The sequence below is a fragment of the Ictidomys tridecemlineatus genome, chromosome 9 (genome assembly GCF_052094955.1).
Source record: "Ictidomys tridecemlineatus isolate mIctTri1 chromosome 9, mIctTri1.hap1, whole genome shotgun sequence".
Taxonomy (NCBI): domain Eukaryota; kingdom Metazoa; phylum Chordata; class Mammalia; order Rodentia; family Sciuridae; genus Ictidomys; species Ictidomys tridecemlineatus.
In genome coordinates, this window is record NC_135485.1 from 8,699,757 (window position 1) to 8,705,490 (window position 5,734).

At 39.7% G+C, this 5,734-nt stretch overlaps 1 pseudogene; it reads right to left on the minus strand.

Moving 5' to 3' along the window:
• Window positions 1-1,111: 1,111 nt before the first annotated feature.
• Window positions 1,112-4,621, minus strand: LOC101961025 (putative ATP-dependent RNA helicase DDX47; annotated as a pseudogene).
• Window positions 4,622-5,734: the final 1,113 nt, after the last annotated feature.

The following is a 5,734-nucleotide window of genomic DNA, read 5'->3' on the forward strand; positions in this document are numbered from 1 at the left end:
TTATTTATTTATCTTTTATGTGGTGCTGAAGGTCAAGCCTACCACCTGACACGTGCTAGGTGAGTGCTGTACTGCTGAGCCACAACCCCAGCCCCAGAAAATCTAATAACTCTCACACATAAGAAGAGTTTATTAAAATTGTTGGATCAAGGGCCACAACTATAAGCCCACCTATTCAGAAGACTGAGACACAAGGATGATAAATTGGAAGCCAACCTTGTCAACATAGCAAAACCTTGTCTTAAAATAAAAAATAAAAATGGATGTAGTTCCTGGAATTCAATCTCCACTACCACAAAAAAAAAATGCTGTATACAAGAGCAATGTGCAATGATTAGTGGTATTTCTACCTAAAGGAAATTCTAAACGTTGTATTTAACATGAGAAAGGTAATGACATGTAAAAAGAACAAAGTGATACTTATGTGGGTGAATAAGTAAACACCTGGCATATAAGATGACATCACCCACTGTTTGAAAGGATAGAATCAAAATACATGATAATGATAATATTCATGTCAGAGAACGAAAGGCATAAATAAAATAAAAGTTGTTTAAAGTCATAATGAAAAATGCAAGGTTGGTTTGACATTATAAAATTAAATAAGGTAATATGCTACATTTAAAAATTAAAAGAAAAATGATAACCATCTTAAGAGATGCAAAGAGGGAAATATCATAATTCAATAGAATTGAAAATCCATTCATGATTTTTTTCAGTAAAATATAAATGTATTGTGTCACATGGGTCTAAGGAAACACAGGCTCCAATGTCTTTAATCCCATTTATGGGTGTACAATCCTTTCCTTTACAGTTACGGGTTACATAATTCATCAACCCAGTCCTCAACTTGCAGCTGCCAAAGGTGAAAGGTCTCTGTGACATGACAGAAAGGCACATCCCCTCGTGTCCTGAGCAAGGCATCAAAGCTGAAAAGCAGAAACAACCTGGCCAATAATCTTGCAGCAGTGATACCCCAGCGCTTAGAAAGGGGAATGAGCACTGGGTTGGCAGCTTCTGGACATAATTTGGACAGATTTCAACCCGAGGAACTCTGTTGGAGGGGTTTCATTCTTTTCTGTGATTCCATTTTACAGAGAGAAAGCAGAACTCAAGTCTTCATCCAAGTGATTAACAGTCTTGCTCTCTCTTCAGCCACCTTATTTCTACTGCCAACAGCACCCTCTGTGTCAACATTCTCTCCAGCATTTTCTTATGTGTCACCGGCCAGCTATGGGCTGTGTGGGGGAGCTATGAGTGTTGGAGTGTGTGAGAGGACTGGCCTGTGTTGCAGGCTCTTTGGGCCGTGCAATACACGTGTGCATTTTTCTCTTGCTCTGCCTGTGTTCCCACACAGCACCTGAGATGGGTGTGACGTGCCAAGATGTCAATCCACTTACTGACCACAAGACTCAACCCCCTGAAACCTGATCCTTGGCCTTATTTGGAAAGAACATTCCATCAAATTTCTCTTTGTGTGCCCTCCCTATATAATTATAAAAGATTCAGGTGGCTCTCTCTCTTTCCAACAGACCCTTAAGATCAAGAGAAATCCATCATTGGACCCTAGGAAAAAAGGTCTGTGTAATTATTTCCTGCCAACCCAAATTCACCTGGAGTGACCATGAATGATTTAGTCGTGTGTTGTGGCACTTAAGTGCATTTCTTCTTTGCTCCATGTTCCCTTAACTCCATCAGGGCAAATCCTTGGTCTTAAGTCACTTGTTCTATCAACTTCATAATCTCGTCATCCTGTGTTGGAAAGACAAGCAGTTTTTTCCCCAATTAAATGTTGTATGTGCTGGAAGAGTTGCCATCATACTGTGTGACAAAAGCTCTCACCTTTCCAGAGTGCCCAGCAGTGGCTGTTCCACCTATACCATAGACGTAATCACTGGAATGAGGCAGATGTCCGAGGTGACCACCGAATCCACATAAGGGATGTCCAAACCTCTGCTGGCAACATCAGTTGCCAGAAGAACGGAGCAAGCCTCGGCCTTAACCTTATTCAGCAATCCTAGGCACTTGCTCTGACTCATCTGTCCACAGAGGGGGTAGCAGTAAATCCAAGATTTCAAAGCAGCAAAGCTGTTCTCTGAGTATTAATACAGGTGCTGCAGAATATCATGGGGTTTCCAGCCAATTCCTTGACAATATAAACCAGGTATGCATCCTGGAATTTAGAGGGAATAATAAGATAACATTGCTGTAAGTTTCCAACCTCTGGTATTTAGAGGAAACAGTAAATTCACAGGATTTTACAGAATTCTTCAGAGTTGCTCTCCGAAGTTTTTGTACCTTCGGGGTAATGTTAGCAGAGAAATGTTTTCCAACCTTGAGGGACCACTTTGAGGATCTTGTCAACCCATTATTTTATTATATGTGGGGCTGTGTGTGTGTGTGTGTATGGTTTGTTTGCTTTTCCGGGGCTAGAGATTGGGACGTTTAATAGATTGCACCTACAGTCCCAGCACTCTGCACTCTAAGAGAGGACCGTAGGGCTTCAAAGGGCTCTGAGATCTGAAAGGCCAACTCCTGAGTGAGGGGTGAGCATGTGGGCATGTGTGTCCTCCCTGTATAATTATAAAAGATTCAGGTGGCTCTCTCTCTTTTCAACAGGCCCTGAAGGTCAAGAGGCTCTGACCACTCTGTGGTGCCTGCAGCAGAACATTCAGGATGGGCAGAGTCAAGACCCCTGTTTTTCCAGAGCACGTTTCCCCCTACACAATGATATCACCACCTTGTAGGGCCAGAGGAATAGCTTCAGTATGGATCTTGGTGGGCTTTGCTGGCCTCAACTGATCACAATACATCTGTCATACCCAGGTCTTTCAATGTTTTTGTTTCGTCCTCCTCTACTACCAGCTGAGATGATTCACCAGGGGAATCATGCTCCTCCAACCTCCATTCACGATTTCTTTAAAATTCTTTCTGCAAACTAGAAACATAAGGGAATTTCCCTAATCTGATTAAGGAATTTTCAAAAAAGCTTATAGCAATATGATACATACTGGTAAATGTTGAGTTTTCCATTTGAGGTTAGGAAGAAAATAATTTCCACTAACATTCCACATTGGTACACCAGGAACCCTGGCTAGCACCATAACTTCAGAAAATGAAAAAACAAGATTCTCATTATCGAGGTTGACAATGAAAATCCAAAAGCACTATAGATGAATGATTAGCTTTAGAAGTGAATTTAGCCAGTCTCCGGGACTCAAATTCAATATCCACATATTCAAAACTCAATTGCAGTTCTATGTACAATAATTAACTAGAAAACTAAGTGAAAATAAAAGGCTTTCATGATAGCATAAGAAGTATAATTCATTTAAGAATATATCTCAGGGCTGGGGTTGTGACTCAGAGGTAGTACGCTCGACTAGCATGCATGAGGCACTGGGTTCGAATCTCAGAACCACATAAAAATGAAATAAAGGTATTTTGTTCACCTACAATTAAAAAATAAATATTAATAAAGGATATATCTCAGATAGACAGAATTAATATTGTCAAAATAGCCATACTACCAAAAGCACTATACCTTTTTAATACAATGACACATGCTTCATAGAAGTAGAAAAAGTAGTCATGAATTTCACTTGGAAAAATAAGAGGCCAGAATAGCCAAAGGAATCCTCAGTGAGCAAAGTGAAGCAGGAGGCATTACAATATCAAACCTTAAATCACACTACAGAGATGTACTAACAAAAACAGTATGGTGTTAGCACCAAAATAGACATCAAGGAGCTGGGGATGTAGCTCAGTGGAAGAGCACTTGCCTGGGCCACGTGAGGCACTGGGTTCAATCTTCAATACTATATAAAAATACATAAAATAAAGATTTTTGTGTCTATCTACAACTTAAAAAAAATAACTAAAAAACAGACGTGAAGACTAGTGGTACGGAATAGAAGACACAGAGACTAACCCACATAAATACAGTTATCTCATAATAGAAAATAGCACCATAAACATACATTGGAGAAAAGATAGCCTCTTAAACCAATGGTGCTAAGAAAATGGAAATCCATATATAACAAAATGAAATCAAACCCCTATATCTCACCCTGCACAAAACTCAAAGTGGATCAGAGTGGGAGAATATCTTTGCCATCTGCATCTCAGAGAGAGCATTAATTTCTAAGATATATAAAATCTAAACCACACAACAAAGAAGGTAAGGAGACAGTATTCATGATGAGTCAATACATTAAGATAAACTCCACTACATTCAATATTTAAATAGGAAATATTCTCCTTTTTTGTGCAGAACCAAAGAGGTTGAGTGGCACCCTCCATCATCTCAGAGCATTAAACCCCATTGTTATGATTTGGATATGAGGTGTCCCCCAATACCTCCTGTGTTAATGCAGAAATTCAGAATTGAAATGGTTAGTTTATGAGAACTCTAACTTAATCGTTCCATCCTAGTTTGAATGGGCTGGATAGTGACTGAAGGCAGGTGGGGTGTGGCTAGCGGAGGGAGGTCACTAGGGGCATGTCCTGGAAGGCCTCATCTACCCTGGCCCTTCCCTCTTCCCTCTCTCTGCTTCCTGGCCAGCCATGAATGCAGCAGCTTCCCTCACACACACCCTTCCGCCGTGATGTGCGACCTCATCTTCGGCTCAGAGCAATGGCATCAGCCAACCATGGACTAAGTCTCTGAAACCATGAGCCAAAATAAACTTTCCCTCCTCTAAACCATTCTTGTCACGTATTTTGGTCTCAGCAATGTAAAACACCCCACTCTGCCCGTGGTTTGTTTTCCCTTTATTTTACTTGAACTTCCAAACATATTTTTAAACTTTCAATTTTAAAACAAATTTCCACTGTCATCCTCCTCATATTCTCACAATTTTGTGCTACGTGTACATCCTTGACCAATGGCCCCCTCTCCCATCTTTTATTTTTTAATAATTTTTATGTTTTAATATTCTCAGAAAGTTCTCTATGCAAATATTTATTTTTTAAAATAACTTATTTAATCTCCATTAGCATTGTTTACAAAGGAACTACTAAACTTTCATTCTAGAATTTCATAACTAACTTCAACCTCTCGAAACATTTCATTTTTTTCCAGTCTTAAATCATGAGACTACACATGCATTGTTTTCCTGTAATCTAGAATACCCTCTATGCCCAAGGTCACCTCCAAACTCCAAATTCCAAAGGACAAGATCACTTTGTTCTGAAGCTCCTATGAGTAAGAAAAAACATTAACTTTCTATTAATGCATAACAAGTGACTGCAAACTTTGTGACTTGAAATTGCATTGCATTCATTTATGTGTCTGGGTACAATATGGCTGGATTCTCTAATAAGAGTTTTTCAAGGGCTGGGGATGTGGCTTAAGTGGTAGCATGCTTGCCTGGCATGCGTATGGCCCGGGTTCGATCCTCAGCACCACATACAAACAAAGATGTTGTGTCCACCGATAACTAAAAAATAAATATTAAAAAATTCTCTCTCTTTCTCTCTCTCTCTCTCTCTCTCTCTCTCTCTCTCTCTCTCTCTCTCTCTCCCTCCCTCTTCCACTCTCTTTAAAAAAAAAAAAACTAAGACTTTGTTGCCAGCCAAACTATAAGAAATATTAAAATCTTAAAAAAAAAAAAAGAGTTCTTCAAGGCTAATATCAAGGTGATAACTAGGCTACATTCCCACCTGGTCTGGTGTCCTCTTTCAAGCTCATGGGGTTGCAGCTGGGTTTGGTTCCTTACTATGGTAAAATCAA